The following is a 23,134-nucleotide window of genomic DNA, read 5'->3' on the forward strand; positions in this document are numbered from 1 at the left end:
CTGAGTATGTGGGTTGCATCCATGAAAAATGTGCCAAATCCTCTCTTAAATTATTATTAATAATTAAATACATTTACATAATTTGTACATACTGCATTATTTTCCTATGTTTAATAACAAATCTGAGGCAAAAGTATAAGACCAAATGTAGAATAATGCAATATTACATGACAGAGTGTTATATTTTCACATATTGTCTGCAGGCCTAGTGTCAGTATTTTGCATTATAACATGAAATGTGTGTGCGTTGTTGCAATTATACAACAGTTCAGTTATTGCTATCAATTGTTAGATTTTAAGGGAGTTTTCACACCTGTTGTTTGTTGCTCTGGTTTGATTCAGTTAAAGAGTTTGTAAAGTTGTAGCATTTTCATTTTGTTTGGTTTGTTTTCACACAAGGAAAAGTATATTTGCATAAAATATTTGTCACAACAAACCATGTGTATTTGTAAGATCTGCCTGTGAAAGGAACATGAAAGTAAGTACAAGAAGAAAGTCCTCTGGTCTGGGCATATTTATGTTAAATTTCTTCAGATAGTGTCTAAACTTCAGTCAGTTCTCCAATTACATCCTCTGCTGCATCCAATATTCAAAGTACGGGAGCTCAACTTTACCCAATGCATCTGATAGTTGGTTGGGTAGAGCGCCGAAAACGTTCTTACCACAAACATACCACACCACAATTTGGAATCAGACTGAGACAACCTTCCCTTAAGGATCCTGCTACGGTTGTTTTGATCCACATCTGAATGTGTTTATTGTACTCACACCTGCCCAAATGAATCCCACAATCGGGTGAAAGCAAACAAGAGTCTGATCTAGAGTGTTAACATGCCCTAAAATAAAGATAACAGACCCAACAAATTATTTGTTTAATGTTAATTACCATTCCGGAAAGTAAAATTGTTCCGTTCTAACAGGTGCCCCCTTGGTGTCTTGTAAGCGCTGGTGTCATTGCTAGGTTACATGTGTATATGGTTAAGTAATACCTACGACCCTTTAGTTCTTTTCATTTATTGTATTGTTTTAATCATTTTTATCATGTTTTCTTTTATTTTTTTTATGTATCTTTTTCCTTTTACTGCAATATTTTGATTGTTTTATTATACTTTTATTTTTATTCTTGCTTTTATTTAATTCTTTCATAAAAGGAGGCATTGTATTGTTCTACACTTTGTTCTGTTTTGTATTAATCCTTCAATTAAAAAATATATAAATAATCTGTCAGATTAACTAAGCACATTAACAGACGAGCAAAGCTATTATGAATAATTACTAATTATTTTTTTATTAATAAAAAAATAATAAGTCTACATACTTTTTTGTAAGAATCTACAATATTTATATATTATGGGCTTTGATATATTGATTGATATATATATATATATATATATATATATCACACATTTCTGCTCTTCTTTTAATGAAAAAGGAATGAGAAATAAAGTATATAATGTAGTATGCCCAATCAGTGAAATGAGAAATATGTCACATTAAACGACAATATTATTTTCCTGTGTTTTCTGCTAGTTTTGGGGAATCTGTTCAATGTTTGGTGTACTTCTACCACAGGAAAAACATTGTAATATGACATGTTTTATAGACAAAGATAATTTTTTTAAAGTATTTATTTATATTTTATTGTACGTCAAAGACATTGTTTAAAAAAACACAGTGAAAGAGGCAAATAATAATTACACTTGCAACATCTGAAACCATTCAGATCTTCCACTCCTCCCTTGTATTTCTAATGGAAAAAGGGAAAGAGCTTCAGCACTTAAAGTTCTTACTCAAAAGTTACAGCCAAACGGATTTGCCAGGACAAGAATCAAAATCCACCCGGGCTTATAATTGGGAAAGTGGCCATCTGGGCTTTCTGAGATGTCCATTTGTTTTTAAAAGGATATTGATCGCTCCTGGGCATTAAGGAGATCTGTGAGAGATCTAAATGCTTCTACCACCACAATGTGCATTTCCTGTTGTTTAGATACATGCCTTTAATTATTGGCTGAGAGTCAGAATTGAGAGTGAAACGCTGAGTTCAGATGACAGACATGGCACACATTAAATCCGACATGCTTTCCCCTCTTTCTACGTTGTTTTTCTAATCTTACCACTGCAACTACTTTTGTTAATATCACTATAATTACTAACATCACTGTCACTACTAGTACTTTTAAGATCACTGTCACTACTACTGCATCTGTTATGATCACCATCACTCCTACTGCTGCTACAGTTGGTATGCTCATTACATTCCCTTTCACTATTCTACTATTATTACCACTACTTTTAGTACTATCAAATGAAAATGTGTCACATTCGTAGTCATACACAGTACAACTATCAGGGAAATGCTTTGATGACTACTGCTTCTGACTTCAACATTAGAGAAAGAGAATAAAAAATTGTATTAGAAAGTCAAAATAGAGATATAAAACATGGTAGATAAATGCAGAAACAATATTATACAGTATAGGAAATATGCAAAATGAGGGTATAAAAAGATTTAACAAAATAATCTAATAGTTTTTTAAAAAATAAATTAATTAAGAACACACTCATCCCCACTTTGTTACTATCAATAAAGTTATACTTCAATAACTTATACTGTAATCTGAATTACTGCTACAGCTGAAAGTAACTGTAACCATCAACCTAAACTTACTACTGTAAAAACATGTTATTTGTTGCAAATTATAATTGAATTATGATTTTAGTTGCATGCTTATAAGGCAACATTGGATGGTTGTAATCAAATAACACTTTTTTATAAAAGTGTAAATGGGTGGGGGAAGAAAAAACTCTCTCATTCTGGTATGCAAGTGGGATTAGAACATTGATGTGAGTTTTGATTGAATTCATTAAGTCATTCATTCATTATTTGTAACGGCTTATCCAGTTCAGGGTTGCGGTGCGTCCGGAACAAACCCAGAATCACTGGGCACAAGGCAGGAACACACACTGGAGGGGGTGCCAGTCCTTCACAGGGCGTCACACACTCACACTTATGGACACTTTTTGAGTCTCCAATCCACCTACCAATGTGTGTTTTAGGACTGTGGGAGGAAGCCCACACTGACACTGGGAAAACACAACAAACTCCTCACAGACTTTCACTCGGAGCAGGTCTTGAACCCACGACCTCCAGGTCCATGGAGCTGTGTGACTGTGACACCATGCCAGAGAAAACAGATCCACTGCTAGCCAATGCTTGGCATTGAGCATGGTGACCTTAGACACGTGTGTTGCATTTTGATTATAAATCAAAACATTGGTGTGAAGACGCAAGCAGCTTAAATAACCAATTTCTTTAAACTGTGTATGATTTGTACTATGCTGGGTTTGAATCAGTATTATTGTACTATCATGATTTTGCCCCAATGTACTGTAACAGCTGTTTGTCAGAGAGAGTCTCTGAGGTGTGAGCAGGAGACAAAACAAGGGCATTAAACCTGTCCTCACACGCTTTCATTTTTGTGCCGTTTTACAGAAACACTGTTTCACTTTACTACTTTGTTTACATGCAGTAGCTTACAGCACAGGTAGGTGCTGTAAGCCAGGGTTAAACAGAGCCAGGCAGTTTAACAGCCTGAAAGGCTGCAGAGCTGAGCTCCAGTTGTGTAATCTGATGGAGGGATGCTTTTCATGAGAGTTTCATGAGCTTGTCCATTTATGCTTTCTTTCTTGCCAAACTAAAAGGAAATAAATACCAAAAACTGTGGTGTGTGAGGGTGGACTTCATCTCTTCTTCTGTCATTTTCAGAATGCTTTAGAGTGGTCCTGATCTATAGTGACAGTTCTGTCAGGTTCCATGACCAGTTTATAATAAAATGATGACTGTAAGTAACATTTATCAAACAATTTTAAGCTCAGTTAATACAGTAATATAGCACTAGCTTCTCACTGGTGCCAATCAAACTGACTGTATACTGTGTGGCCAGTTCATTAGAAAGAGCAAAAATGACATGAGAGAGAGGAAAGCATGCCTTGACTTAAAATAACAAAAGTCGATGCAGAGACTATTTACAGTGAACGGACAGAGCAATTTCTGTTGCTTCTTCCTGTAGCCGGTTCTAAAAACATGGTTTTACAAAACCTGGCATTAATCAGAATCATCAATCTGAAACGGTACTGTGAAATGAAGCATGGATCTTTCGGTGTGTATCTGTGCTGGGAGGAAATTTTAGTAGCTGGACCTTAATGGAATGCCATTGCTTTAGACAAGCTGATGTTAACAGCTCATAGGTGATTGTATGGGTAATATTGGTAAATGTGTTATAACAAGTTATAACAAAGTATTTAAAAATCCATATAATGAAACATTATTTTCTCAAGACACATGTTTGCAAAGCGATGTTTCAGAGCACTTCAGTGAATAATTGATTAAGATTGACTGCAGATGTTTCAAAGAACCAACACATTTAAAATGAGTCAAGCGAAAGAGGGGTGAATATATGTAAGCTCCCATTATCTGAGTGAAGTTTTACATCAGTGAGCCCAGCAGATTGTTCTTATATATATATTATGTAGTGTGTGTGTGTGTAAAGATTTTATTCCAAGTAATTTTGGAGCATTTCTATTGGTCCATTCATCCATGTTTTCCCACAATGTGAAGAGTAGCTTCTCTGTTCAAATGACGTGATAACCTAAAAATTGACAAAATTAGAAATCCATGTTTTTATTGGACAGCGATGATGTTTGTTTATTTCTAGCCCAAACAGAAGGATTGCAATATACAAACATCAATAACTACACATGACAGTAAACCTCTAGAACTGACTCTAGTTTCTGTGCCCTGCTCAGATGGAAGCAGGTGATTTTTCTGGTGTATCATCAGCTCGCGGAGCTGTACGAACGGAGACCTGTCGTGTCTTTGACAGCGTCTCGTTGCTGTGGACGCGTCGAGGTTTATGAGCACAGGAACAGCAGCAGCAGTAAGTTTTCACCTGTCAGCTTTCACGACTCCCTGAAGGTTCCTTTGAGCCGCCTCCTGTTAAATTGGGATTGATTGTAGCAAGGCAGGTCGCGCGTTTCGACGGTGCACTACAAAAAAGAGAGCGTGCCTTTTCTTTTCTGGCACCCTCACGCCCATCCCCCACCACTATACCTCTCCTTTTTTCCTTCCATCGCTATTTGGTTTGACAGCCACTGGGGGCTTGTTAAGACCATCCAAGCCCATCCAAACCGCATCCTCTCTGTGTCTCAGCAAAACGAGCTGACTGCTTCCACTCTTTAGTCTTCTCCCTCTCTCCTAAGACACATGGCTCAGAAGTATCCACAGCGCACTGTATTCTGCTCTGCTGCTATGGTCTAGGCATTACTCAGTAAACCACATCTGATAATTGAGCTTTGACTCAGAGGACAGAAATATGTCCAAGCATCAGGGGAAAAAAATATCACCCTCCTGCTGCTTTCCACTCCTTTTATTTCTTTTTCTCTCTCAAAATGTCTGAGCTTCATTCTCTTTTCCGTTCTCTATTCTCTCTCTCTCTCTCTCTCTCTCTCTCTCTCTCTCTCTCTCTCTCTCTTGCTATGCTCACCTCTCTGTGTATTTGCTCACATTTTTATAGTGTTTTCCTAGACTTTCAAAGTGCCTATTCTAATCATTGGAGCATTAGAAAGTTGTCGCTTCCATCTCCAATGTGCAGTATCACTGCAACATGGCTAATGCTAAGGCTGCCAGGCCGAGCCAGTTCACTCACTTCTAATCAGTAGAGAGGTGACAGCATGAAGCAGGAAATACAGACCAGACGAGGTGCCTGTCAATTGCAAAGCAACACACGCTCACTTACTCGCTCCTGTGGGCAGTTTCACACAGGCAACCCACCTACCAACATGTGTTTTTGGATTGTGGGAAGTAACCAGGGCACCTGGAGGAAACCCACACATACCAAATAACCTGAGGCAAGAATCAAACCAGAGATCCTGAAACAGTGGGGCGGTGGAATTATAGTATGACTGTGTTGCCTGTTTCATTCTCTCTTCTCATCTCATTGCGTCTGGCCTCATACTCCAATTCTATATATTCTATATATATATATTTGGTTTTTTTTTTTGTTTTGTTTTTTTTAAATATCTGCTCCATTTTAATGCCATTTACTTCATCAGTGTTAAAAAGAAGAAAAGGACAATGCGAGGAACAGCAAATGCTATGAGAACTTGTATCTGTTTGGAAAAAAAAGAGAGAGAGAAAGAGAATGAACCAAAAAAAGTTCTAAATACATGAGGGAACTCCACTGCAAAGGAAGAAATAGAGGAAATCATAGAATATGAAGAGAAGAACAGATATGGTGGAGAAAGTGAAAACAGGGAGATTTTCTGTAGAACTTTGAAAAATGAGAGAGTGTAAATTAAGAGAGAAAGAGAGAGTTGAAAATAATAAGAGCAAATATACAGAGAAAGTCAGGAAGAGATTTTTGGAGATGAGTGGTGGGGAAGAGAGAGAAAAAGAAGACAGCAGCTGAGGGATAGAAAGTGAGGGAGGGGGCAGAGAGAGAGAGAAAGACAGGAATAAAAATAATAGTCGACAGAAAACGAGGGACAGACACTTTTGGAAATGAAGACAGGTGAAAAGCACAGAGAAAGAGAGGGCGAGAGAGAGAGAGAGCGTGTGAGGAAATGATGAAGCCCCTCTGGATGCGGCCCCCTGTTGCTGCCTGTTGTCAGGTGTGTTAGAGCAGATGAAAGCAGTTGGTGAGCGGCTGGCCGCCCTTTGATCCTGCCTTTGTGTGCTAAAACTCACATACACACACACACACACAATCCACTGCAGTGTGTGAGGAGTCCCCCACAGCCCAGAGGCCGTGGGGACGCTCATTAAAGATGGCGTCTTCATTTCTTCATCGCAGAAGCCTGGGCCCTGCTGAGCGGCGCCTCGCTCTTCGTCCTGTCATCATCATCGTCCTCACCACGGCGGGTTTTTTAACAATGCGCCGTAATGGGGAGAGCGCTCAATTTTTCATGCCCGCCACGGCTTTGAAAAGTGCTCCCCCTTTCTAATAACACCATAACTCATCAAAAAGACATCAGAAACAATGCATGCAAGTGCACACACACACACACACGCACACACTCTCAGTCAGTCCACTTTCAATCTTCTGCCAAACATCATGTTTCTGCATTGCCAGGCTCTGCATTTAATTACAGCAGAATAGCTAGCTTTATTATTCAAGGGGGGCATACTTTATTCAGACTTTTCATCTTAAGGTTGAATAAACCCTGAATATTTCTCTCTCTCCAGTGAAATTCAGTTGTTTACACTTCATTATTGCCATGGCAATATTTAGATGAAATCTCATTGAAACTAAAGTAATTAAGAGCAAAAAAGTACTCTTTATTCCTCTTAATCTGTTTTATCTCTTGATTTTCTCGCTCTGTCAATCTTTCCAATTTTCCCTTTCTCACTTTTCTCCTTCTTTTCTAAAGCTCCTTTTCACTCTCTACCAAGAACTAACAGTGATATTGATATTGTAACAATCATAATAATTAATAAACAATATATATTTAAAATGTTTAACATTGTGGTTTGAGTTAGTGGGGGATAGTGTTTTTTTTTTTTTTTTTTTTTTTTTGGGGGGCGTTTGGGTTAAGCCCAGTATATTATTCTGCATTGAACTTATGAACGTATGTCATAAGCCTGACTTCCTCAGACATGTAACTATGCATCTTGTTGATACAGACCTCAAAGACTGTGACTGGTCAGTAGTCAGACAGACATTGTTTATGCTAAACAGAAGAAGCACAGGTGTGGACGTCAATGATAAATATAAAAAAGAATTCGACCCGAAGTGGGAGCACATGGGAAAAACATGCCGGCTTGGCTCTGCTCTGTCCCAAACAATGACCTACTCCCTAAATAGTGCACTTTAAATATTTGTAATTAAAAAAGTAATTTTGCTACACTACTGCATTGTGTACTACACAGTATAGAAGAAGATGTTTGAGATTCAGCCCTAGTGGTGTGGCAGTGTAATTGCAAAGCAGACACCAACACAGAAGTATTAACGCTCACAACCACGTAGGGCTCTTGCGTAGCCTGTGGTGCAGAAGTATAAATCTACATTTACAAGGTGGTAGAAATTTGCTGGGGGTGGGGGGGTGTTGTTGTTTTACCCACTGTGTTTCATGTGGTGAGACTCTGTTTCATATTTGTCTCTCTCTCAAACTCTCTGCCTCTTCTCTCAACTTGTCTTTCTTCATTCTACACCTCACTGTCTCTATCTTGTCCCATCTCTCTCTCTCTCTCTCTCTCTCTGATTTCAGCATGTGGACTAATAAGGCCTTTTTGTGAAGCTGTATTTCAGGTTAAATCATTATGGAGAAGGTGATGTATGAATAATATACAAACAGAGCACAGCTTTGAGGGATAAGTGAGTCGGTGAGCTTTTTAGTATTTACTGACTATGTAGAGTGAATACAACCACCTCAGGAAAATCAGAATACCTAACTAGTATTTAGATTTTTTTTCAACATATTTTAGATTAACTGCACTTCAGAAGCTCTAAGAGCTGCAGATGCAGCTTTAGGCAGTGCAGTGTTTTCTGTTAATTAGACCAAAACCACCAAAAAGGAATCAAAAGTTGTTTTCCCTGAGAAGACACCATTTTGGGTGTTATTTTCTTCCAGCAACAACAATAAGATAAACATCATAACCTCAATTCCGCTGCGAAGATCTGGGTAATATTTTTCATTTTCTTCAAAGGAAATAGGACGTATTACATAATAAAACATGACAGTGAAATGTGTGTCTTCAGGAAAAACTCCTTCCATAAAGTAGAGATCCATTTCACTCTGCGCAGTAATAGTCCATGTTTTATAGCACAAAAGAAAATCCATGGAATATTTTCCCTTCAGTGGTTGTTAGCAACAAGGACTCCCCCAAAAATACACAATGCCATCAGCCATTGGAACGGTGCTCAAATAGCCCTCTTTGGCCAAAAGGACTCTGGTTCTTGAATTGGTTCCTTTCAGGATCCAGCAAACCAAATGTGATTCTTCTATGGTATTGCTTAAAAAAACCTTTATAGCACCTTATGTGTGTGTAATTGATGAAGATTTAGAAGCTGTTCTACTAAGCTTGTAAACATTCTGACCAACAGAGAAATGTCTTTGACTATAGTATCTGACTACAGCCCCAGAGACACACAAACGTATCATTTCCACTTTTTATTTCCTTGTATTTCTCGGTTTTCATTCCAAATCAGAAAGTGGATAATGCTTAATTTCCTGTTTTCCCATTTCAAAGCAAAAACATATACAGACATGTATGGTTAAGCTTACAGTCTACCTCATCCAGCCTCCTCCTTTATTTGAGGCTCTGTGCTCTTTCTGGAGCTTCTTTAGCTCACTCACAGATGTCATCGTGGTTCCTGCTGAAGATCATACTGTTCTTTGGTTCTAGCTGGGAACTACATTTTCTGGTTCGGGAACTATAAATTGGAGGAAATGTGCCAGAAAATTTGAAATTACGTTCTAAATGCAACAACCAAAGAATTACCGCAATTGAAGGAGATCACCAACTTTCCAGATTGTAAGAAGCTCACGAGAACAAGAACAAGAACAAGAACTGGACTGCTGGCATCACCAGGATCAACCTGGTCTCCCCATAATATGAACAATGCCTCCCGCTATATTCACCGCATGTAAGCATAGTCCACTGTAATAAAATCTGTCACTGTAGTGGTACCCTCAAGGGTGCATATTCAGTACCTTTAATTAGGGAACATTATTGTACCTTACTCAATAATAAGTTTAGTGGGTTTTTTTAGATTGTGTTTATGTAAATATTTCACATAGTTCCATAATCACTGATTACACAACTGGACAGTAAAACCACTGTTGTAAATTTAGTGACAAAAATGTGCCCTTGCGTTTACGTTTACGAATGCTGTCTTGCCTTATTACTCCTCAGCTGCGTTTTATTTTGGGCCCCCCTACAGTTTGAGTGTAAGTCACAATGTAGTTTATCACTCTCTTCTGAAATCAAGGGGGGTCGGTGGTTTCCTACCCTCCTCCAAAGGTTATATAATGCAGCTTCTGCAGTGCTGAGCCCAGTCGAGCATCACAATGATTTTGAAACTGTAATTTAATGTAGAAAAACTACATAGTGTTGCTTTAAGGATCTGGGCTAAAAGCTAACCAAACATGAGTGAGTAAAACAGAAGGAAAAAGGGAGAGCACAGAAAAGGAAATGTGCATATAAGAGCATGTGTATGTGTGTGTCAGAAATTGTAAGCCAGAGAGAGAGGGTAAAGAGACTGACATAAAATGAAGAAAGAAACAGAAACAGAGAGAGAGAGAGGAATGTTTTGTGAGGAGAGGTTTTCGCCTGGTGGATGTTAACGATCTGAACATGTGCTGAGACTCATCCGATGCTCCACAGTGGTCGCCAAGAAAGGAGCGTACTTCAGCAGAGCAGCAGATGGAAGGAGGGAGAGACAGAAGGGGATAGAGAGAGAGAGAGAGTGAGTGAGTGATGGAGATAGTGGGAAAGATGCCTGGAGAGCAACATGTAAACTCCTAATGTTAAACATTAGATTTAACAGAACTAATCCAGGAAACACGGTACAAAAGTCAGAGACCATTCATTTGACTTCCACCGAAAAAGGTCAATATCGTTTTCATCAAGAGAATCCACTTGCATAATGAAGCTGGATGTTCCCAGACTCCTAAGAACTGTTCAAGGCCTGGTAGACCACCACAGCTGTAACAATTAGACAAACACATAGCTTGGTCTTTTAGTGAAGGGTAAGGAAAAGTGTTCGGGGCAAGGGGTGAAATTGTGTTTGGGCCTAGGTTTATCGGATGCAAACACTATAGTACAATCTCAAAATAGCGCAGTCACACCGCTCCAGGGACCTGGAGGTTGTGGGTTCAAGTCCCGCTCCGGGTGACTGTCTGTGAGGAGTTGGTGTGTTCTCTCCGTGTCCCTGTGGGTTTCCTCTCATGGTCCAAAAACACACATTTGTAGGTGGATTGGCGACTCAAAAGTATCTATAGGTGTGTGTGTGTGTGTGTTACTTTGGTGCCCCTTCCAGGGTGTGTTCCTGCCTTGCAGCCAGTGATTCCGGGTAGGCTCCGGACCCACCACCAACTTGAACTGGATAAAAGGGTACAAAAAATGAATGAATGAATAAACTAATGAATGATTTTACGGTAACAAAGTTTTATTTAAAGCGGTTTCTGACCTGACTACCCTTTGGCTCTGCAGCTACGCCTACAAAATAATGACAGTATCTGCATCTACAAAAGGTATTACGAATATAAAATTTCATTATAAACATAAATATCCACATATTATTAATCAGAAATCTGCTAAATAATGTCATAAAATCAAGACTGAATCATCTATATGCCTGTTTAATGCATAAACACTTTTTAGTTCCCTTTTAAAGTACTGTAAATTTATCAGCTGTTCATCGGGCATCATACTCTGGATTAATGATTATGATAATTTGCATTTTTAATGCAGAAACCACATTAAATTTGCATTATAAGTAACGCTAGTATTTCATACTAGTACATTACTAGTATTTCATTATTGTCCTCTGCTGGCCTAACAATAATCTTCTAGCATATTAATCATATTTTATTTTTCATAAATATAGTCTGGCGGCACGGTGGTGCAGCAGGATGTGTCACAGTCACATAGCTCCAGGGACCTCGAGGTTGTGGGTTTAAGTCCAGGTAATTGTCTGTGAGGAGTTCTGTGTGTTCTCCCTGTCCACGTGGGTTTCCTCCAGGTGCTCGGGTTTCCTCCAGGTGCTCCAGTGTCCTCCCACGGATTAAAAAAAAAAAACACACATGTTGATACGTGGATTGATGACTCAAAATGTGTCTGTAGGTGTGAGTGTGTTAGTGAATTTGTATGTTGCCCTGTGAAGGACTGGCGCCTCTTACAGGGTGTGTTTCTAAAACCACTTATCCAGTTCAGGGTCATGATGGGCAGGCAGGAACACAGTCCTTCACAGAGCGACATTCACTCACACCTATGAACACTTTTGAGTCGCCAATACACCTACCAGCGTGTGTTTTTTGGACCATGGGAGGAAACCGGAGCACCCGGTGGAAACCCAGGCAAACACGGGGAGAACACATCAAACTCCACATCATACAGTCACCCAGAGCAGGACTTGAACCCACAACCTCCAGGTCCCTGGAGCTGTGTGACTGCGACACTACCTGCTGTGCCACCATGCCGCCCCATGTAAAAATTAATTATTAGATTTGCGAAATTACTCAAAATGTGAAATGTGTGTGTGGTACATGCATATTTAGAGAGGCTAAAGAACATTTTGGAAGGGGTTGGGGGGGTGGCATAGCACTACTAAAACAGGTCTAACAAAGCCACACCCTTTGTAGTGGGGTTGCCAGGAGCTTCAATGATTTCTGGAAGTTGAAATAGCATTGTCTTAGCTGGATAAAAGCATTTACATTTACTGCATTAGTGCATTTACCCTTAAGAGTGACTTACAAAACTGCTTTGTCATCTACTTAGAGAATGCAGAGATGATCTACTCTTCACCAGTACATATATAAATACAACACACATTTAGATACAGGAATCAGTGCTGATACCTAGAAAGAGAGAAATACAAAATCAGTACTGAACCATATGATTTCCACTCATACCTTTGTCTACCTTTGACTGTTGGTTTTTAATATTATTATAGCTTCAGAAAGATCGACAAGAGAGAAGTGTATGAGGTCGAGGCACTGGAGCAGCAGTGGGAATGTCTCCAGACATGTTCCTGATTCATTAGAGCTTCGGAAAACGGTAAGGAGCCGCACAAATGTGAGTTTTTGACACCTGGAAACGACATGTGTTCACCAAACCTCTCCTGGTGATGCATATTTCATGCTAATGCAAAGTGGAGGAGGATGAGAGGCTCAGCTCAGGGTGCATGACCAAAGTATATGTGTGTGTCTGTCTGTGTGTGTGTGTGAGGGGCCCAATCAAAGTCCAGAGCTGCTGTTGTTGTGGCTCATTGTATGGAGCTAAAATTCGGTGGATGAAAAAGACACAAGGATGAAATTCCACAAGACTATATAAAGATTTAAGTGGTCCCTAATGCATCACTAGCAAAAGGCAAGTCAGGGTAACATTCCTGCTGCGTGTGTGTGTGTGTGTTTACGGTCTATATTTTACATGGTACTGTACATTACAGAAAAATGAACAAATACACATAAATACACACATTCTGTCTCAAATATTTACTTGCTCCTGCTTATATTGCTCTTCCTTTTGATGCAGCAACAGTCTCTACCCTTCAGGTAAGGCTTCCAACTACATGTTGGAACATATTTGTGAAAATCTGATTGTATTTAGCCACATACTCTTTAAAGAGGTCAGGTGCTAATGCTAGATTTTAAGTTATACGCCACAACCAATTAAAATTTATTAATTAATTAAAAGTTATATTGTATTTTTAAGGTTGTGTGTGAGAGTGAAAGAAAGAGACAGAGAATTGAGATTATTTATAACAGGCTAATTTAACATAATGGTCAATAGTTAATTATACGCCATTTTATGTGTGCATAAATTTACATATATTTCAGACAGTCAGACTCCCAAGTCATTTGTGGAAAAGTGAAATTAAGGATTGTCCTGACTGAGGGAACAGCACTGGAGAGGGTTCCATGTCAAAAGAGTGATATTTTTTAAAAAATCACAACCGTATTAGATAGAAAATAGAAATAATAATCATTAATTGCTTCTCGAGGTGTCTTTAAACATAGAGATCTCTCTGTATCGAGAGCATTTTACGTCATGCACATTCAAAAACCACAAGTTAGCTCTCCCAGTTCTCACTGAGATCCTTAAAATGATGCAATAGCGAGGCAGCATTGGATCTCTCAGTATCAGTGCTGACATTAGCGCAATAGATTCAGCTGCTGCTATTAGAACAATATTTACTCTGGAGGAACAGACTGATGGACATGCTACAGTGAGATACTGAAAAACACACTTTTAAAAAAAGATAAGTGTCAAATACAGCTTCTCTGAGGTAAACTTTCCTCTAAACACTCTGTAGGGGGAAAAAAGCAGTCATTGTCTTATTCAGCCAGCTTCAAGTTAAAAGTCCCAGTAAAACCTCCAGTGTCTGGAAGCATCCAAGGCTCCTTAAAGTTGCATTATTATAAGGATCTTGGTAGAAGCATGATTTAAATATCTAAGAACTCGGACAGCCTGCTTGTCAGAAGTGTGCATATTATGACAAATATATTGCCTAGGTTGAGGAATCACCAGGAGACTAGATTTAAATAAATAAATGATAATAAAAAATACAGGGATCAAAGAGTTTAAACCAACTTCAGTTCCATAGCACTAGTTCCATGCGCTGCTGTATTTCTTGCCAGTAATTGAATGGAGAGACAAGAGTGGGTCTGAGAGAGAGAGAGACATCAGTTAAAGAAGCAGGACGAAGAGATGAGCCGCTGTCAGACTCGGCCAAGCATGACCAACTCTGTCATGTCCCCCAACCCCTCAATTCATACACGCTGACATGCATCTAAGACTGACGGCATCTCGCTCTCTCTCCCTCCCTCCCTCTCTTTCTGTCTCACGTTCTTCCACCCTACCCCCACCCTGTCTCTCTCTCTTTCTGTGCTCACTCAGCGTCCAGGAGGCATCAGTCTTGGATCACTACGCTCAATCAAAGCTTGGCCGAGCGAGAGCCGCATAATGTGACAGAGACAATGTCTCTTTGATGCCGCTTCACCAGGAGAGCCAGACACTTCCAGCTTTGAGAGAGAAAGAAGGAGAGTGAATAAACTATAAGTTGCTTGTCAAATGCAGGTTATAACATTTGGAATTTAAAGCAGTAAAAGAGCATCTGGTGTTGAAGTTTGATGCTTTTTTTTTTTTTTTTTTTGCCTATGCGCTAAAGTTTTAGCTATGGTGTCCAAGACAGTTGCTAATATGTTTCAGAACTCTTATTTGGTTATCCCCGGTTGTTGCTTAAGTCCTGCTGGGTTGTTGCTATAGCATCAAAGATGGCTGCAAATGCGCTGTTGGACTGCTATTTAGGTATCCCAGTTTGTTGCTAAAGTACTGCTGGGTTGTTGCTATGGGAGCCAAGGTTTACTGTTTGTTGGATGTTTTTTTTTTTTTTTTTTTTTATTTGTAAATCACCAAAAAATGTCATAGTTGTATACTGAATAAGAAAAAAATTGAGAACTGTTAAAAAACGTATACACATATAGGACTGACTGTCTAAGAGCAAAAGACAAAAAAAATCAGCAATGTGATCAAGTAGAGAAACAGGGAGAGCAAAAACTGAAATAGTAACAGGGAGTGAGTGAGTGAGACTGAGAGAGAGGGAGAATGTGTCTAGACTCTATAAGGTGTGAATCAGCCTTCATGCCACAGCTGTATTATGTCTAATCCTGGTGCTGACCCTTAGGTCATCACTATTTGATTAATTGGTCGCAGTTTTAATTAGCGGGGCCCTTGAAGACCACCCACATCTAATAAGAGTGCAGCACCGCAATGAAATAAAACACTGCAATGAAGGCCATCAAAGCCACTCTGCGATATTATCTCCTCATTTCGTTTTGATTGTTTTACCTGCAGGCCGGTCTCCTCGCTGGCCTTTTCCTAACCGCTGAGGTCGTGCCAAATGAGGGGAAATGAGGGGCAGGGGGAGGAAAATAACAATATTAATATTTCTTCTGCATGTTATGTAATGTCATTTAAAGCTTAATGCAATTTATATCATATTCTATCACATTTTTAGAGCCGCAAATGTGCTCTGAAGGCAGGACGTCTTCATTGTTTTGAAGGCAAAACCTCAGTGACTAGTGCCCACAGTGCCCTCCAGTGGATCTGGGGGCAAAGCTGTCATTGGTCAGAGCCAATGAGGTGACACATGAGCTGCTTTGTCACACCACATATACATTTGTGTGGCAAAAAGGGGAAACCCCAGACAAGTTTCACTTTCTCTTTACAAACACACACACACACATGCAAACACACAAAGTAAATTGACCACCTCTTTTGTACCAGGGGGTCACCAGCTCAAATTACACAAGTGCCACCAACAGGAAGTGGGGGGTGTCCAATATTGTTTGGAAGAAGGATTTTTAACTACATTATATACACATTAGTTGCAATTTTATTAAGTAATTTAATCAGCCCCTACAGACCACAACCATCACTCCTACAACTAATAATAATTATTATTATTATTATTGAGGATGAATATAATGGTTACTACTGTTGGTCAAAAGTTTCTTCTAGGTGCACCGTTTTTTCTCTCGCAGTCCACAAACACATAAATGGATTGGATATTAAAAATGCGTCCTGAAATGCGAATGCGTGAGTGTGTGATGCCCTAGTTACCCTGAATGAGATGAAGCGGTTACAGAATATGAATGAGTGAATGTGCTTTTAAAGAGGTGGTAGTGATTCACTATTGTCACCAATCTGTCTTTATAAATATAATGTTGATTTTGATCTCGCGGATATGACTGTCATACTCTACTGCAGTTATTTCTCCCTCCTGACTCAGTAACACAGCTTTCATTTTGTAGATGTACATGAGCTTTGCTTCAGTGCTGGATTTACACGAATGGGACCTGAAATATTTTCCACAAACAGGAAGCAAATCTGTACAGACCAAAGCATCTTGCAGAGTAGAAGCATAAGCACTTTCATTTACATTTGTAGTGTTTAGCAGACAAGCTTTTCCTGAGCAACTTACAGAAGTGCTTTATCATCAGAGGATGAATTCTCAGCCCGTGAAAATAGATTACAGCTCAAATAACCTTGAAATAAGACTGAAATGATGCTGCACAGTTTTAGACACTTCAAGACAATTTAAAACCACTGTCACTTCTGCATATATAATGATAAAATATGTTAATTTTAAAGAGATGCCATGGAATATATGTTTTTTTTACTATGTTAAATTCAGTATATACGTTTATATAGTAATGCAATATAATAGCAGTTAAAGTAAAAATCTACTTGCTGTCTGCTCTGAGTTGCACACACTTGTAGAAAAGCAAGTACAGTACATGCACATTGTTGTCACTAAAGGTGCAAACAGTGTAAATGTATCTTTTAAGGTAAAACAGAGGTTTTAATATCCAGTTGTGTTCCCTAAACCATTCTCTTCTCCAGAAGGAGAGGTGAATATATGTAATCTTTCCTTATAGAACTGTGTAATGTCCTGGAGATTAAATGGGGAATATGGCATCAACACAATATCTACAACTATATTAAAATAAGCTACATTTATGCTCCGTAACTAAAGGTACTGAGTATGTATCCTTGAGAGTACCACCACAGTGACAGTCATGTACATCAGATTGTGGTGATTGACAGTGGAATCAGCACGCCAACACAAAGAAATGCAGTGAAACTAGTCTGGGTTTGGACGCCCCTGCAGCAGCCAAGAGACATGAGTGGTGGCCAGCACCTAAACTGTTGTGTATGAGGTTCTATAAGTAGAATACACATTATGTACCGAGGAACAGTGTTCTATGCTGCCCCAGTCTCGCCCCACTCAAAAATGCAGATCATGGTCAGAAGAAAAGCATGAAAATGAGTGAGCAGTGGCTTTAAGACCTTTTTGGCAGTTTGCCACTGTATCGTATCTACTCTACTCGGTTCTATTTGCTTGGTTTTCTTGTGATCTCTGTTGTGGCTTGGAAATTTTACAACTTGCTAGTTTGTGCTGGATATCTGCTTTCTTCATGATAGACAAGTCTCTCCAGCCCGTCAGTGCTCATCATGGTTTAGTACTTACTTGGCTCACTTGGAACCAGGAATGAGCATGTACTAAAAAGGAACTGGTTCAAGGTACCAGGTACCAAACTTTTCTAAGAGAAATGAGAGTAGAGTAGGGTAGAGTAAGTATCATGCAGTGGAAAAGTGCCTTTTGGTTAAAGCAGGTTTAGAAATGGCATAAAGAGTAGTCTGTGTTTAGTCTGTGTTTAAAAGCAGCGCGGAGATCTTTTGTTGAACTGTGAGTGACAGTGATAGACAGTGAGGCACTCTGTTCCTCTGCTGTTCAGACAGTGAAGGCCAGTGGAAGTTCATCCACTATCTTGTAGCCAAGACAGAGAAAAGTCTTGATGCTTGTCTTCCTTGCGACTTGAAGGATGAGGTCGAGAGGAGCTGGACCATTCTTAGCTTTATAACCAGGGGTGTGTCCAAAAGATTTTTCTACCTATCCAGTGTTAAATTAATAATAAGAAAACGGTGATGATAATATTTTTTGAAAACCTGTTGTTCACAATCAAAACTAGATGCAGACTAAAAAAAATTATTTGCAAATGAGAGTTTTGATTAATTGTTTTGCACGTTTTGTCAACGAATAAAAACTAAATTATAATGTGAAATGACCTGTTAATTCTGAATTTGAATGCAGAAAACCACAAAGGAAAAGAAAATAAAACAAGATAATGCTCCAAAATCAGTTTGCCAGGGCAACAAAATGCATATACGTTTTCCCTTTCCTACTGCTCAGATGACTCAGAACCAACTCTTAAATCATTTTAGACACTGCACAAAAAAGAAACTGCAGTATCAGAAGGTATGATGTATGATTATTTGGAAGAAAGAGGGTTTGTGAGGAGACAACTACCCCACAGTGACCCCCTATCGACAATATGTTGTTGCCCACCCAAAGATGACATCCTAGTAACGCCTCGGTTTGTAAGTTAGTATCAGGTTTTTAAATCTACTGGAGGCCAGTGAAAGCAAAGCAGAAGTGGAGTACAGCCGCCATTAACAGGAGTGGCCAATAAACGAACACAAACCACAAGAGGGGAAAGTCAGCAGTGAAACTGTGGACATAACAATTATATAACATCAAAAATGAACACCCCCATCAGCAGTGTTGTTTTATTTGTATTTTTTAGACTTTTTTCTGAAAGACAAAGGGGCATTTGAGGACATGTGGAAAAAGTGAGCTCACTCTAAACCGAGTGGATGCCACTGCCAGGTTTGTTTGGCTGTAACACTTCCACAGACAAACCTTCCCAGATTTCACCCTTATTATGTCATTGACTGGTTGCTGTGACAACAATCGTTTTTGACAACAATCACGACAACAATCACTATGCTGTAAACACATCAAAGTCAGGAACATGAAACAAAGAAGTGTTTTCTAGAGAGTGAGATTGAAAATCTCTCCTCTCTCTCTCGCCTTTTCTCCATCTGTTTCTTTCTTCCCCTACTCACACTCGCTCTCTCACTCCTTTAATCTCTCTTTTGTTCTTTCTAACTCCTTCTTTTTTCTTCTCCCCGTCTGTCATTCTCTCTCTCACTCTTTTTTCTGTCACATGCATTTCCTCTCTCTTTCTCCTCCATATATTTCTTCTGCCTCTAACTCCCTCACTCACTCTTTTAATCTGCCTTTTGTTCTTTCTAGCTCCCTTTCCTGCCATCTGTCATTTTCTCTCACTTTTTCTGTCAAATGCACTCTTTCTCTCTCCTCTCTCTCTACATTTTGTTCTGCTGCTCTCCTTTTCAATGCCATCTCTTTTTCTCCTTTCTGCTATTCTCTTTTCTCCTCTCTACCTGTCTTCTTTTCTCTTGTCTTTTATTTAAGTTCTCTTTCCCTCCCTTTCCATTTCTTCTACTTCTTTCTCCAGTGTGCAGTGCTGGTTAATCTCTCTCATCCATCTTTCTTCTCTCTCTCTTTCCTCCTCCTCCTCTATCTGTCTCTGTCCTACCTGTTTTCTATTATTTTCTGACTTGTTCTCTTTTATTGTTTCATTTTTGGTCTCTTATTATTTTCCTGTGACATTCCTCTTTTTCACTCTTCTCTCTCTCTGGTCAGGACTGTGATGTGGTTTTAGTTTTTAACAGGTTGATGCAGGCGAGGATGAACATAGATTTCATGTTTTAGAATGCAAGCATCTGGCTGGGGTTGAGTGCGTATAGGATAGTGGCAGGTCTTTGTAAAATATTTTTGCTGATAGTTTAACCTTTACTGACCAATTAACCTATTATTGGTATTATATTGTGTGTGTGTGTACGGATTGATTGGCAGTCAATGTACCAGTATTTTCAAAGCATTATTACAACAACATAATGTATTAAGAACCTTAGGAATTCTCACTTTCTTTACAAAATAATATTATTAATAGTAATTACAACAAATGGCAATCAAATATAACAGTATCTGGTATAATCAAGGCCAAAGTTCACAAATGAAAGGTAATAATAAATAAAGAATCATGATAATAATGACAAATAGATGTGTGAAAGTGTTAACAAATTTCTCTGTCTATGAACTCTCTGCCAAGTTCTTGTTTTTGTTTTTTATCTCACCAATAAATCTGACTGCCTGCACATATTGCTGCCACTAGTTCTTTCCTCCTTTCATCTTCTCCTTCTTTCTGGAACTGAATGTTTTTAATTTTAGAAATGGCCACTTGCTGCATTTAGATGAAACCTGTAAAACAGAGAGGTCAGTCGAGGACACACTGACTGACTCCGGACCAAACTGGAAACTTTCAGCTTTCGTCACCACCAAATACTTTGCTCCTTTCCTTTTTTCCCCCCTCTCTGCAATGGAAAAGATTGTGTTAACCATATTTATTATCCAGTAAAGACGCACACACACACACACACACACATATAGAGAGACAGTTTTGTTTACATGCATTTACGGGGACATTACGTTGGCTTTACAGCTTTCATTATCTTAAAGAAATATTTCAACAAGAAACCGAATTTACACCCATTTCCACTTATTCTAGAAGCTTTTGATATGTTAATTAGCATAGAATAAATGCTGCAAATTTACAGTTACAAACAAGCACTGGAAGTCAACACTCAGAAACATGTAATCAAAAATTCTATCAAAATACAATGAGGTCTTAATTATAGTCTCTCAGGCTAAGCTGAGTTGTTACAGGTCACAGTGTGACTCATTGTGAACTGTTAAAGTGACATAGGCTTCTAAAGGTAGCGATTTTAGGCACCAGCAGGACTGGTATTCACAAAGATCTTTTTCACAGTCCCCACAATGTCAGAATATAAATTACTTTTGGTCCCTACAACAGGAGTGAAACACACACACACACACACACACACACACACACACACACAACAACAACAACAACACATATTCCAGACTGCGCACACGTGCCATGTCCCTGTACACTCTTCAGTGTCTTTTGTTGTACTTGTTTAATATAGCCTGCAATTTTTTTTCTTCGCCAATTATTTAGCCATTGCTATTTCCCCCATTAGTCACACACAAATCCAGCAACCTGGACTCTAGATGCCTGAAGCTACCTACAACTTCTTTTCAAACCCAGTGCTAGAGCTTAATACATATGGAGGAGAATGGTAACTGCTCAGGTCTGTTTTGTCAGCTAAATTCATTCTTTTATTCATTCATTAATTCATTGTCTGTAACCACTTATCCAGTTCAGGTGCGCAACGGTTACAAAGCCTACCTGGAATCACTGAGCACCATTTGGGAACACACCCCATGGGAGGGTGCCAGTCCTTTGCAGGGTGACACACACTCACACATTCATTCACACTCACACCTAGGGATACTTTTGAGTAGCCAATCCACCTGGACCGTGGGAGGAAACCAGAGCACTCAGAGGAAACACAGCGGAAACTCCTCACAAACAGTTTCCTGGACCCACAATCCCAGGACACTGGAGCTGCGTGACAGTGACACTACCGGCTGAGCCACTGTGCCACCGCTAGCTAAATTATTGCTATGTTTTTATATTTAAAAGGAACATCTACAATTGTGCGGAAACTCTGTTCTCTGGTTTGTTTATGTTCAGAATCTCAGTGTCTTTTCAGGTGGAGCAATATTTTGAGGGGGGAAAATTACAGTTGTTTGTATGTAACTGAAGTTTAAGTTGTCTGTACATTTTTATTCACTATTTGAATTACCACAGAAACACATTTTCACTCTTGAATCTACAGTGAGTTCCATCTACAGTAGAAATAAATCAATATTTACTTACCTGTGTAGCAAGAATAGAGCAATATCCTCATCTCAGTTCATATTTGGAGGTCTCTTCCTTTTCTAAAAGTCACCAAAATGCAGTTTTTCTGCCATGAACTGAGAGAAAGCCAAGCATACCAGGCCGAGACACTTTGTATTTTTATGCATTTTCAGAGAGTGGGTCTTTGTAAACATATTAGAGAGGTTTTGAGCATGCAAAAAGACTGGAGAGCTAGCAAATGATGAGGAAACATTCTCAGAATTTCATTAAAAGTTTTTTTCTTTTGGTAAAATTGTGCATGTCACCTTTAAATGTTCTCATATGTTTTTTTGGGGGGGGAGGTTTTAGCTGCAGTAGAAGGAATGAAGAGTATAGTTTATTTCAGTTTAACTACCTCCTTATTGAGAACAGGAATAAATAAAACTCATAATGAATCTTGAATCCACACTATAAGCAGAGACCAGGCCAGGGACTCCCACTTCACATCTTCTGTACATACAGAGAGCCATGGCAGGGAATCAAGGAAAATATTAGCTCAAACCTGCCACTGAGAAGCAATGAGATCAAGATGGATCACCATATCTCCTTCAGTTTGAGGCCCAATGTGGTTTCCATGCCACTGGAAGGTGGAAGTTTAAGCTATTTTTTTTATTTAACCCCACCCCCCAAAAGAAAATAAATAAATAAATTTGGCAGGGGCAGGCGATTGTGGGTTCAAGTCCTGCTGCAGGTGACTGTATGAGGAATTGGTGTATTCTCCCCGTGTCCGCGTGGATTTCCTCCGGGTACTCCGGTTTCCTCCCACGGTCCATAAATACACATTGGTAGGTGGACTGGTGACTAGGGACTAGTGGATTGACGACTGGTGTCTCTGGGTGTGAGTGTGTGGGTGTGTGTTGCCCTTTAGAGGTTTAGCACCCCTTCCAGGTTGTGTTCCTGCCTTGCGCCCAGTGTTTCCGGGTGGGCTCCAAACCCACCGTGAACTGGATAAGCGTTTACAGATAATGAATGAATATATATATATATATATATATAGCATTTTTATATACATTTTATTTCCTTTCTTTTACTTGTATTTGCTATTGCTTAAATTATTATTATTATTAGTAGAAGTAGTAGTATTATTACTAATACTATTATTCATGTTGATGTATGTTATAGTTTCATGTTTCTTAACTGTAACTTTGATTTT

General features: G+C 39.1%; 1 long non-coding RNA gene across 1 annotated transcript in view; it reads left to right on the plus strand.

Annotated features, from left to right (window-relative positions):
* LOC136707990 (uncharacterized) overlaps window positions 1-14,810 on the plus strand; it is a 38,258-nt gene extending 23,448 nt beyond the window's left edge. The window contains exons 3-4 of the long non-coding RNA XR_010804304.1: window positions 12,675-12,778; window positions 14,621-14,810. This is a non-coding gene — a long non-coding RNA (uncharacterized lncRNA). The remainder of the gene's footprint in view (window positions 1-12,674; window positions 12,779-14,620) is intronic.
* The last annotated feature ends 8,324 nt before the right edge of the window (window positions 14,811-23,134 follow it).

The sequence above is a fragment of the Hoplias malabaricus genome, chromosome 10 (genome assembly GCF_029633855.1).
Source record: "Hoplias malabaricus isolate fHopMal1 chromosome 10, fHopMal1.hap1, whole genome shotgun sequence".
NCBI lineage: Eukaryota > Metazoa > Chordata > Actinopteri > Characiformes > Erythrinidae > Hoplias > Hoplias malabaricus.